Source organism: Sceloporus occidentalis, unplaced genomic scaffold (assembly GCF_023333645.1).
Source record: "Sceloporus occidentalis isolate IW3139 unplaced genomic scaffold, rSceOcc1.0.p SCAF_7, whole genome shotgun sequence".
In the NCBI taxonomy this organism is placed as follows: domain Eukaryota; kingdom Metazoa; phylum Chordata; class Lepidosauria; order Squamata; family Phrynosomatidae; genus Sceloporus; species Sceloporus occidentalis.
This window is the reverse complement of record NW_028316987.1, coordinates 8,009,128-8,022,714: the sequence shown is the minus strand read 5'-3', so window position 1 is coordinate 8,022,714 and position 13,587 is coordinate 8,009,128. Positions and strand designations below refer to the sequence as shown.

Here is a 13,587-nt window from a genome sequence, read left to right as displayed (position 1 = left end):
AGCTAAAATGATCAAATTGAGGCTGTCGTACTTTGGCCACATCATGAAAAAGCACAACTCATTAGAAAAGAAAATAATGCTAGGAAAGGTAGAAGGTAGTAGAAACAGAGGGAGACCACACGCCAGATGGATGGACTCAATCCGGATGGTCACATGTTGTATCCTGCCTTGAGCCTTAAGGAGAAGCAGGAAAGAAATACACTCATCCCTCCACATTCACTGGGGTTAGGGGCACAGGACCCCCGTGAATGGGGAAAAATGCAAATAACAAAAACACTATTTTTACCTGAGAGAACACCTTTCTAGGAATCTCTAAGTCCTCCAGTTCAACTCTGGGGTCAACATGTGTCAGACATTGACCACAGAATTGAGCTGAAGGAGCTACAAATGCCTAGTGGAGTGTTCTCTCTAGGAATCTCTAGGTCCTTCAGTGCGACTTTTGGTTAAAGTTGACCATAGAGTTGCGCTGGAGGACCTAGATATTCCTAGAGAGAACATAGTGATAAAATCCTTGAATAATCAAATCCACAGAAGTCAAAGCTGCAAGTGTGGACAGATGCGTGTATTATTATTATCATCACCAAACTATTATTATTATTATTATTATTATCATTATCAGCTATTATTATTATCATCAACAATTATATTATTAATGTATTATTATCAATTATTATTAATTTATTTTTTTTCAGTTATTCTCAGAGGTGCTACAAGATCTCTCTATGTACTGATTTTACAGAATAACATGGTTATAGCTTTTAATTCTATTATTATTATTATTATTATTATTATTAAACAATGGCAGGGGGTTGATCTGGATGGCCCTTGTGGGCTCTTCCAACTCTATGATTCTATTATTATTATTATTATTATTAAACTATTATTAGTAGTAGCAACTATTACTATTATTAAACTGTTATTATTATCAATTATTATTATTATTAAACTATGGCAGGGGGTTGGTCTGGATGGCATTTGTGGGCTCTTCCAACTCTGATTCTATTATTATTATTAATGAACAGTTATTATTATTGTTGTTGTTGTTATCAATTGTTGTTGTTGTTAAACCATGGCAGGGGGTTGGTCTGGACGGCCCTTTTGTGTTCTCTTCCAACTCTGAGTCTATCCTTATTAGTATAATTATTATAATCATTCATTATTATTATGTCCTTGGCTGCCCCCCATTTTGTGGAGCCTTGTCCCCCTTTGCTATCAGGGGCACCTATCTGGCCCTCTGAGGGGCGCCCTGTCCTCCATCTTAGGAGCCACAGAGGGACTCTGAACAGCAGCCCCCTCCTTCCCTCTCAGCTCCACTTCGCCTCAGCAGCAGCGCCGCCTACGTCACGCGCTGCCCGGAACTCAGCTGGCTTTCCAGAAGCGCGGCGGGAGGAGGAAGCCGAGCCCGGAACAGCCCGATGAATAATCAAAGCCTAGGCGGGAGCTGATTGGCTCTCGGGAGAACCAAGTCCTCAGAGCGCGCAGGCGATTGGTCAGCTGCTCAGGGAGGGGGCGGTCCCAGAACGCCGCCTCCTCCAACCAGGGGGACTCAGCGCTAGGAAGAGCCAGAGAAGCTGGTGGTGTCGGTGGGCAAAGGGCGCCGGAGCGGGGTCCCGAAGGTAGGCCTGATAGGGGAGCTTTAGTAGGGAAAGGGGAGTGCCTCTGAGCATGTGCAGAGTGCAAAATGTAAAACAAAAAACAACAACAACCACTCAATTAACTGAGTCTGGGAGGAAGATAAGGGCAATGCTGTGTCCACATTGGAGAAATAACCCGGTTTGGTATCGCTTTGTTTGGCTCAAAGGCTATGGAATTCTGGAGTCTCCAACTCCCAGAATTCCATAGCCTTTGAGCCAGAAAAGTGTTAAAGCGATGCCAAACCGGGTTATTTCTCCAGTGTGGACGCAGCCCAGGAATTGCATGACTAAGAAGCATGAGTTTATATTTCTGTGACTGTTTTTGCCTTTTGTTTGGGGTGTGTCCTACATTTTTCTTGCATGTCCTACATTTTGCAGCACCTTGTCCCCTTTGCGGTGAGGACCTCTGTTCAGGAGGGATTGGGCAGCATGTTGGACTGCAGCAGGGTTTCTTCTCATAGAATCCTATGACTGAAAGGGACCCCAAGGGGCATCCAGTCCAACCCTTTCTGCCATGCAGGAACTCTCAATCGAAGCATCCCCATTGAGAGATGGCCATCCAGCCTCTGTTTAAAGACCTCCAAAGAAGGAGGCTCAGACACACTCAGAGGGAGTGTGTTCCACTGTCGAATAGCCCCTACTGTCATAAGTTCCTCCTAATGTTTTGGTGGGATCTCTGTTCCTGGAGCTTGCGTCCGTTGTTCCTAGCATTATTCTCTTTTCCACTGAGTCCTGCCTTTCTCATGATGTGTCCAAAGTATGACAGCCTTGGTTTTGTCAACTTGGGTTCCAAGGAGAGTTCTAGCTTGATTTGTTCAAAGACCTGTTTTGTTTGTCCTTTTTGGCTGCCCACAGTATCCTCAATGCTCTTCTCCAGGTTGTTTGTTGTTGTTAACTGCCCTCGAACCAGGGCATCCCTTTGGATGAGACATCTCCAAGCCACTGCTCTGGGAAAGTCTTTTAGGCTCAGGCTCATGAGATCCCTGGCTGTGTCTTTCCGTTTGGTGTGTGGGCTTCCTCTCTTTCCATCACCTTCTACCTTTCCTAGCATTACACTTGGCCCTCCTTATCCACGGGTTTTTTATCCACAGATTCAAGCATCCACAGCAAACTTTGATTTTCCCTTTTATATAAGGGACACCATTTTACTGTGCCATTGTATTTAATGGGACTCGAGCATCCACAGATTTTGGTATCCAAACCCCAGCTGATACCAAGGGCCCACTGTATTGTCTCTTCTATTGAGTTGTGTCTTCTCATGATGTGTCCAAAATATGACAGCCTCCATTTAAACATCTTGGCTTCCAGGGAGAGTCCTGGTTTGATCTGTTCTAGGACCAATTGGTTGTCTTTTTGGCCATCCATGGTATCCTCGGCACTCTTCTCCAGCACCACATCCTAAATGAGTTGATTTTTCTCCTATCCACTGTTTTCACTGTACAGCTGTCACATCTGTACATGGTAACGGGGAATACAATGGCTTCAATGATTCTCACGTTGTCTTTAAAATGTTGTAAGCTTGTCCAGTTCTTTTATAGGTGCCTTTCACATTCCTAATCCCGTGCCTCCCCAAGTAACCCTCCCTGACAGGTCCCACTCCCACCCACCCTATTTAAGAACCACTGGTTGAGTGGTTCAAAGAGGAGTAGTATAGCCTTTTCTAATGAGTCGTGCCTTCTCACGATATGCCCACAGTACCACAGCCTGCATTTCATCATCTTGGCTTCCAGGGAGAGTTCAGGCTTGACCTCTGTAGGACCCATGTGCTTGTCTTTTTGGCCATCTACAGTTATCCCTAGCATTCTTCTCCCTCACCACATCTCTAATGAGTTGATTTTCTTTGTTTGCTTTCTTCACTATCCAGCTCTCACTTCTGTACATGGTAATGGGGAATACAGTGGTTTGAATGATCCTCAATCCTCACTTTGTCTTTAACATTTTATAGGTTTGTACAGTTCTTCCATAGCTGCCTTTCCCATTCCTAGCCTCCCTCGAGTATCTTTTGCCCCCCCACCCTGAGTATCACCATACCATTAAGAACCACTGGTTAAGTGGTTCAATATGAAGTAGGTCCTAGCATTATTGTCTTTTCTAATGAGTTGTGCCTTCGCTTGATCTGAATATGGTGCTCTCACTAAACAGCCTCAGTTTCATCATCTTGGCTTTCAGGGAGAATTCGGGCTTGATCTGTTCTCAGACCCAATTTGTTTGTCTTTTTGGCCATCCATGGTATCCTCAGCACCCTTCTCCATCTCCACAACTTAAATGAGTTGATATTCCTCCTGTCCACTTTTTTCACTGCCCAGCTCTCACATCCGTACATGGTGATGGGGAATACAACGGCTTGGACCAGACTAATAGGTTCAAAGTATTAGCCTGCAAAACCAGTATGCAAAGGGATCTTATAGTACCTTTGAGACTACCTGAAGGAAGAAGCTGGTAGCATGCGCTTTCATAGCCTTGAGCCTACTACCTCAGATACATGTTTGGAGTGGAGAAGCTAAAGAGTTCTCACACCTTGGATCAGACATTGATCAGAGCAAAGACGGCAGTCAGGAAATTAGAAGAAGACCAGGAATGGGAAGGACAGCCATGAAAGAACTGGACAAGATCCTAAAGGTGAATGGAGATATACAACTGAGCACTAAAGTCAGAATCGTTCAAGTACTGTATTCCCCATCACCATGGTCGAATGTGATAGCTGGACAGGGAAGAAAGCAGATTAATCTGAGATGTGTTGGTGGAGAAGTGTGTTGAAGATACCATGGATGGTCAAAAAGGCAAACAGATCAAGCCTGAAATCTCCCTGGAAGCCAAGGTGATTAAATTGAGGCTGTCATACTTTGGCTACATCATAAGAAGGTATGACTCATCAGAAAAGACAATAATGGTAGAAATGCTGGAGGGATGTAGAAAGAGAGGAGGACCACATGCTAAATGGATAGATTCAATTAGGGAGGTCATGGGCCTGAAATTACAGGACCTAAGCAGAGCAGTAGATGACAGGCAATCTTGGAGATGTCTCATGAGATGGGGACGACTCACAGGTAATTAACAACAACAACAAAGCATGAACTTTCATAGACTTGAGCCTATTTCCTCAGTTTAACTTTTAGATGGAGAATCCAGAAGAAGAGGAAGTAATCTGAAGTCTATGAAAGCTTATGCTACCAGCTTCTTTCTATCATTTAGTTTCAAAGGTGCTACAAGACCTCTCTGCATGCAAACTAAGGTGTTGTTAGTCTGCTGGTGTTGAATTGCAAGGTTGTCCTGTTCGACACTTGTGAGTGTCCATCTCATGAGTTGTTGAAGTATTGGAAGCTGCTTAGGCTCTCTGAGGGTGCATCTTCACTGCAGAAACAATGCAGTTTCACACCACTTTAAATGCTGTAGCTCCATCGTATGGAATCCTGTAGTTTATATTTTTATTAAATCTGTAGCCTTCTCTGCCAAAGAGTACTGGAGCTTCACAAAACTACAAATCTCAGGATTCTGTAGGATAGAGCTATGGCACTTAAAGTAGTACCAAGCCGCACTATTTCTACAGTACTATAGATACATCATAAGGTGAGTGTTTAAGGGTAACAAGTGAAGAGTTATGAGTCTGTGTGGATGAGTGGCACAGGAATAGTGAAAACTCTGTTCTCCAAGCAATAGGGAGGAGTGTAGGGCAAGGCAGGACTTGGGGCCCTTTCACATTATACAATTAAAGCACTGTCATTCCACTTTAACTGCCATGGCAGTATCCTATAGAGTCTTGGAATTTGCAGTTTGTTGAAGCACTGGAACTTTCTTCAGCTGAGAATTCTGAATGCCCCTCCCTAAACTGCAAATCCCGGAATTCTGTAAGACATTGCTATGACAGTTAAAGTGGAACCATAGTGCTATAAGTGTATAATGTGAAAGGGCCTCTGAGGTGTGGGATGATGGTTGCCTTGTATACAGAGTGGGCAGCTGTGGTGACCACCAAAGGTTGAAGTGCCTTTGGAGTTGTTCTTGGTTCTCTTATCATACAACATGGAAAGGTCATGGCTTGACACCAGCTATGCCCTATCATTGCCATATGGCCTTGTCAGAGATTGAGAAAGTTCCTGTTTGGGCTACAACTCCCTGAATCCCCAGATTCAGGGAGTTGTAGTCTAAATGGGAACTTTCCCAAGCTCTGTGCTGAAAGCAAAAAAGAAGGGAGAAGCTCTTGTTTGAGGTTTCCCTTTTGGTTCCTCTTCGCTCTTTGGCATAGCTTGCAGCTGGCAGTGCCAACACAGTTTCCCTCTACTTGTTGTCTATGTAGAGATTGTGTTTTTATTTGTGCTCAAAAGGAAGCCAAGCTGAAGGAAGGGCTGTGAAAATTCTCTCTCCCACCCCCCTCCTGAAGTCACAAAAAGGTGACCCTTTTTCCATAGTTTGTGACACTGGTAGCTAAATTCGGTGCTGGTGCATAGCCAGCAGTGAGTTGACAGGAAGCGGCTGTTTGCACAACTGTCTCCTCCTCAATAGGGGAAGATGTTTGTGTTGAGCAAACTCTGCTGTAAAATGGGGCAGTCCAAAGGCAACAGTCTAGTAAAACCTTGAAACTCTTACTAATATTTACCTTTGTGCTTTAAAAGATAGCTTTTTGCTGGGGTAATTTAGCTTACACTATGTGGTCCTCCCAGCTTTAGACTCTACTGGAGGCAGGGAGAGAAAAGATGGGGGAGTGGGGGAAGTGTGTGTCTACTTCGGGTAATGCTTGGTGCTACGTCTGGTGGAACTTACAAAGGTCTTTAGGACCTTCTAGGAATAGTCAAATGCATTGTCTTTCACTAAAGCACTCAGGGCCTGCAAGTCCTGTTGTGTGGCTCACGGACTGGAAAGAAGGGAACAATCATTTTTAACAGAGGGTTGTGTAAATTGGAATCATAGAATTATTATTGTTGGTGTGTTGTGTGCTGTCAGGTTGTTTCTGATGTATGGTGGCCCTAAGTCAAACCTTTCACAGACTTTTCTTATCAAATTTCTTCGGGAGGGGGGTTGCCATTGCCAGCCTCTGAGGCTGAGAACATGTGACTTTCCCAAGTCACCCAGTGGGTTTTCATGGCCGAATAGGGATTTGAATCCTGCTCGTCATAGTCCAATACTCAAAAACATTATTGTTATTATTATTATTATTATTATTATTACTTCCCCCGTGGATCAAGGTGTTGGACAAGACCATCCAGTCCAACTTCCTGCCATGGTGGAACACACAATCAAAGCACTCCTGACAGATTTGTTTATCCCTTTATTTAACTTTTTGGGTAGCTTTATAGAAATTCAACCATATCTGTGATTAATAGACAGGGTATTGGGTACTGGATTAATAGGTGGGATTTCCTCAGCATCCTTATTTCTAGGGCTGCCTTCCCACCCCATGCCCTCCAGATGTTATTTAGGCTGGGAATTATGGTGAAGGCTGCATTCGGACAGGGATGAGGAACCTGTGGCCTTCCCACTGTTCCCTGGGGACAGCTCCCAGAATCCCTCACTATTGGCCTTACTGGCTGGGGTGATGGGAGTTGCAGTTCATGAACAGGTGAAGAGTTACACGTTCCCCACCTTTGCTGTAAACAGAGATGCATTTTTTATTCCATCTGCTACAGGGAAGGATGGTAATAGGTAACCATCAGCCCAGACTGAGATCATGCACTGAAACAGAACCATTCCACAGTTAGTTGCCCGTTGATTTGGACAATATTATTATTGGCCCAGCAATAATGTTACTGATCTGGCACAGTGATGGTGACTGTGCACTAAAATGATCTGGGATATAAACTCAGGAAGCTATTAGATGTGAACCTCAGCCCTCCCCACCCCCCACTACTGGTTGCAGTAAGTCAGTTTTATTATTCCCGGTTGGCTGTAGTTGCTGCTCTCTCAGCTGCTCTCAGAACAGTATCAAAACCACAGTGTTATGTTTTGTGTCTGGCTGGGGATTTATAGAGGTAAGCTGTGAAAAGGGTGACATCTTATTTAGGAGTTTGGCTGTATAGATTGGAACAGCTATCCTGTAAGCGTAATCCATCACGATCCAAATGAAGCCCTGCTGCCGGGAAACAAGTTAGACCCATTAAGAGGTCAGGCATGCAAAACAAGTTTGCTTCCACCCCTACCCCCACCCAGATAGTGGCAGACTATTTGTTTGTCTTGGAGAACATGACATCAAAATCTGGCTTTTATTAGGAACAGATTTTGAAATATTACACTCTCTACCAGCTATTAAGGTCTGGGCCTGCCTGCAAGGAGAGATGTGAAGACCTGGGAAAATTTACAAGGCAAATTCTGTTCCTGTTTTGGGGGGGGGGCATGGAGAAAATACCCCCCACTCCACCCCCAGATTTTCACATCCCTACCTTCAGTTCAGGATTTCTGATGATGGTATTTTGTCAGAAATGTGGCTTTAGTGCATAGCAGTACAGTGGGCCATTGGTATGGTTCCAGGAACCCTTGTGGATACCAAAATCCGTGGATCTGTAAGTCCCATTAAATACAATGGCATAGTAAAATGGTGTCCCTTCTATAAAATGGCAAAATCAGATTTTGCTTTTTGGAATTTATATATTTTTAAAGCATTTTCAAACTGTGGATGCTTGAATCCATGGATAAAAAATCCATGAATAAGGAAGGACAATTATTTATTGGACAAGCAATATATAGTTAAAGCAAAAGGGTTAATCTGTCTGTCCACCTGCTTGTTACACAATAGTTCTATGAAAAAATGAGATAATTAGAGTGAAACTTCAAATATAATGCTCAGGGCACAATTCTACAGTTTTAAGTTTATGTGCTACTTTGACCTCACCTCTCCCATACATCCTTCTTCTTTTTTTTAAGTGAATAAAATATTTCAGCCCTGTCTGCTTGCTTATTAATCAGTTGAGGGCAGATTGGTGGACAGAATTGGAGTGAAAATTGGGTTGAGTTTGGATCATTACAAGATTCCATAATGTGTCTCTGCCACCTCATGTCTCCCTTATACCCTTTCTGTCATGAAATTAAGATGAAGGTTGTGCATCGTCTGTGGTCTGTTAGCTCCCCACCCTAGATCTTAAACCTAACTTTTACAGGCATAATCAACATGTGCTCTTCAAAGTAGTGTTGAAATGCAAGTTTAATAGTTAGAATCAGAGCACAGAAAGGTTGTTTTTGTGCATTACAGCTCCCAGAATCTCTTGGGCAATTTGGCCAGTGGTCTACATAGGAATGAACATTAAGACCTTAGAAATTTTCATATTTTTTTGGTAATACAATTCCTAGACTCCTCCAGCCCCCAGTCTTAGCTATACTGGCTGGGGGGATTCTGGAAACTGTATTTGGTTTTTTTCAAAAAAACTTCCATCTTCTGGTTAGGATTGAGATACAGTAGTTTTAGGCCCTTCAAAGTTTTTAAACTCCCAAATGTGTATTGACTGTATGACACTATGTATTCTCATGGGTTGTTTATTCTGGTCATTTGTTTGGGTCATTTGAGAGGCGTGTCTTCTGTTTAAAATCCAAGAGTTCCATGTTTGCATCAGAGATGTATATGATCTCTGATGCAGGTGCTTTTTTAAAATACCAGTGTCTTTTTAACATATAATTTTCCTATGTAGATAGATTGTACCTTCCAAAGCTCATCCTGTGTATTGTGTTCCAGGTAATATTCCGTGAATACCATAGGATAACATTATATAAAATGAATGCTAACGCTGATATACAAACATCCTTGATTTCTACTTTTGGCATGGTCCAAATGGTATCTCACCTGAGCAGAACTTGAGGCATTTAAAAATCTTTCCAAAATGTTATTGTCTCATTTGTGCCAACTGTAGTTCTTTTCATTAATACTCATCTCTCATGGCTAGGTGGGACTTACATTTCTGTATGTAAGACCATGTCTTTCTTAATTTAAAATACCCCCAATAGCCAGTTATTCTTGTTGCTCCAGTCAACTGGGGGCAAATCAAATATGGCATGGATGAAGCTTGAACTGTAACATGTTACTCTTTTGGGGGTAATTAAAATGCAATTACCTTCCTTTTTTGTGAGAAAGATAAGGACTAGCAACTGTCCCTGCAACCAATATTATTTATGTTATGGGAGCAGTTTGTTTGGGGAGAATTTCATTACATTTTCAGCACTTTTCTTACTACTTCAGATGCAACAAAAATTAATTTTAAAAATTGTAACGAGGCTGGGGAAGGCTACTCTGTATTCTGTGCTGTTGGCATCTCACAAAGATTTCTGCAAATGTTCAGCAGTGTATTTCTATTTTGTGGGAATTTTCCATTCTGTGTTTTCCTGCCCACCTACTAAGCAACATCTCACACTCTTGACTTGCCCTGGCTATTGTGGAATCCTATTTCAAGATGCATATCAGCACTTGAGCTTCAGCAAAGTTACTGGTGCCTTCAGCAATATACACTTGTTCATGTATGTATTTAGTAGTTTGGTTTCTTTTCTTTTTTAGTAGTTTTTTTAAAGTGGTTTAGTTTCTTTCTTTTTTAAAAAAAGAAGCTAAATATAAGGTATAACCCACTAATCCTGACCCAAGAAATTGTGTCTACATTCAGAAAATGTGTGGGGCAAAGCATATAGGAAACAAAACTAAAACATAGAAAAAAGTAGCAGAGAATGTTGACATAGGCTGCATCCACGCTGCAGAAATAATCCAGTTTAACACTACTTTGACAGCCATGGTTCAGTGCTGTGGAATTCTGGGAACTGTAGTTTCTTGTGGCACCAGAATTCTCTGACAGAGAAAGCTTAAATCTTTCACAAAACTACACGGCCCAGAATTCCATGTCACCCAGCCATGGAAGTTAAAGTGGTGTCAAACTGGATGATTTCAGCAGTGCGGATGCAGCCATAGTCTTAATATTGGCTGTCTTCCAATTAAAGAAAAATTACTCAATTACAGCCAGTCCTATATAGGTCTGTGTTAGAAATAAGCTCCATTGAATTCACTAGATTTATCCTGAGATAAAGAGGGTACGACACTTCCAAGAAAGAAGCTATTTTTTTTACCAAGTCCAGCCCCACATTTTCATGCTTGCCCTTGTCATCCTTGTCTAGCTGGAGGTACTTTCAGCACTAAAGGCATAAAAATGATGGTGAAAATGGCTATGGGAACACAGACTTGGTGCTGGGTTGGAACAGTTTACTTATGCAAGACTTACCAGTGTTTGATTTCATATGTGCATATTGCTAGTTTTTAAGACAAAATTTGCCAAAACACATTAGAACTGTTCCTCTGGTACAGGAACCTGCTCCTGTTCTTTCCATGTTATTTATGCCTCAGGTACCAAGGTTTCTGCTAAAGAAATCATACCTAGAAACACATCTACTTGTTTAACTGTGGTGCATGGTGCACCCTAAATGTTATGGCTCGTTTCCAGCCGAAGTCAGATATGCTTTAGTCATAGTGAAATGTATTAGACATTAGTTCAACTACCATAACGTACAGCTCTTCCACATTGCAGAAATAAAGCAGTTTGACAGCATTTTAACTGGCATGGCTCCATCCTGTGGAATACTGGGATTTGCAGTTTGCTGAGGAATTCAACCTGGTCTGCCAGAGCACTATGGTCCCTCACCACACTAAAAATCCTAGGATTCTGTACAATAGAGTCCTGGCAGTTGTATCAAACTGCTTTATTTCTGTAGTATGCATACCCCCTTAGATGGAATCCAAGGGACTGCATTTTTCCTTTACCCCAACTACTTTCTGGCTGTCTAATTGCCCTTCCTTCCCATTGACACCAAAAACCACTCAGCTGCTTTCTCAATGAATTCAAGATTATTTAAGATTTGTTAGTCAAGCCTTCCACAACCCAACACTCAGTACAGTACTCAGTATAATGTATGGTTACTGTACATCAGTGGTTCCCAAACTTTGGTCCTCCAGCTGTTGTGGAGTTCAACTCCCAGAATCCTCAGCCAACTTGGCTAACAGACAGGAATTCTGGGAGCTGCGGTGAAAACATCCTGAAAGACCAAAGTTTGTGAATCACTGCCGTTGTTGTTGTGTGTCTTCAAGTCGTTACTGACTTATGACAACCCTAATGTAAACCTATTATAGGATTTTCTTTGCAAGTTTCTTCAGAAGGGAGTTGCCATTGCCACCATCAGAGGCTGAGAGTGTGTGACTTGCCTAAGGTCACCCGGTGGGTTTACATGGCCAAGCAGGGAATTAAACCCTGGTCTCCACAGTCACAGTCCAACACTCAAACCACTACACCACACTCACATCCTCCTTTTCCCAGACATATCCAAGTTTGTTGCAAATCTATGGGACAAAACAAAGTGCCATATAGAGAATATCCTATCTAGGAATGTCCATCACTCTCCCTTTTTGTTCCCTTGATAGTTTCCCCTGCTGGTTCTGTAACTCACAGGATTGTTATGGGAACCTGTAGTGCTGGAGTAGTGGATGAAAAGCATTACAGAAATGCCTCTATGTGCTGGAATATTGCTGAGGACAACCAGATCAATTGTTGATGTTATTAATAATCAGTTTAAATAATTGTTATTTAAATACAGTGAAGGTTAGGAATACTTCTAGTAGCAATTATCATACCTTATATAGTAGAGGTATTTAAAGTGAAAGCCATCATAGCGAGTTTGAAGTACTGTAGTCGGTAAGTGTGCCCTCTTTTTTGCTTTTCAAAATATTCTAACCCTAGTATAATGGAGCTTCCCAAGCCCACTGTTTCTATTTATGCATGATTTACTGGCCTCAGCTGTTCTGTTGAATAGAAAAGAATTGTAATACACATGGAGACACAATAGAAAGCCTCCTCTTAGGATGAGTAATTCAGTTATCACTGCAATGAGAGTGGTTGAATGACTTTGTGTGAATCTCCTGCCATGACCAGAAGCTGACTGAAAAGAGGTAAGGTCACTTGTGGAGAGGTACAACTGGCAACTTCCCTTGTAAAAGAGTACTGAGGGCTTGTGGGAGCTTCTTAGACCCATTACTGTGTCCTTCCCGCAATGAAGACAGTTTACCCACAATCTGGCACTCTGAGAACAATTCTAGCAACAAATCCAGATGTTCAAAAGGCTCCTAGCTCAAAATGAACTTTGCCAAACAAACCCTATGTTAGAGGTGCCATATGTTGGAGTGGATTTAAAAGCACATAACAAAAGTGTGGTATATAATCCTCCCTCCCCTGCATGGTGATCAACATTGGATGTCCTGTTCCAAGTACTCTTGTCAACTGGCAGGTCAGGAGGAATCTTCCCCTTGATTGGTAATGCTGACTGCAGAATTCTCTCTCCAGAGTAGCCCACCTGGTGCCAATGCTGATTGCTTTCACATACCAGATGGCTTTCAGGTCTAGCCGAAGCTATCTCTGACCATCACTTTTCTTTGGCTAAGTTGCTGATTAATGTTTAGGTTGGTCTCTTGCTGCTAGTGTGTTATTTCAATTGAACGTTGTTCTTTTTAGTGATAGGTGATATTGAAAACACATTTTTGTTGCTTGATGTATATATGTATTATAACATGTTATAAGCTCCTTTGAATTTTTATTTAATAAAGAAAACAAATACAGTTGGCCTTCCACATTTGCAGCTTTGACTTTTGCAGATTTGATTACTTGCGGGTTTGATTAATATGTCCTCTCTAGGAATCTCTGGGTCCTCCAGTGCAACTCTGCCAGAAGTTGAGCATAGAGTTGTGCAGGAGAACCTAGAAGTTCCTAGAGAAAATGCTTCTCTGAACATTTTTAGGTCCTTTAGCATGAGTCTATGATTAACCTCTGGCAGATGTAGACCACAGAGTTGCATTGGAGGACCTAGAACTGTGATGGCAAACCTATAGGATGCATGCCATCATGTAACACTATTTGGCCTGGCACCCAGAGGAGAGAAGGTGGAACAGGCGCATGTGCCTGTTCCTCCTCCACCCAGACCTTTCCTGGTCTCCAGCTGCCTCTCCAGAGATACCTGGAGG

The 13,587-nt window shown here is 42.3% G+C and overlaps 1 protein-coding gene across 4 annotated transcripts in view; it reads left to right on the top strand.

The window, feature by feature from the left end:
* Positions 1-1,541: 1,541 nt before the first annotated feature.
* Positions 1,542-13,587, top strand: part of LOC149309112 (signal transducer and activator of transcription 3) — a 55,606-nt gene continuing 43,560 nt past the window's right edge. For all 4 annotated transcript variants that reach the window (XR_016281881.1, XM_089531817.1, XM_089531816.1 and 1 more), the window contains exon 1: positions 1,542-1,616. The gene's annotated coding sequence lies outside the window, so the exon portion shown is untranslated. The remainder of the gene's footprint in view (positions 1,617-13,587) is intronic.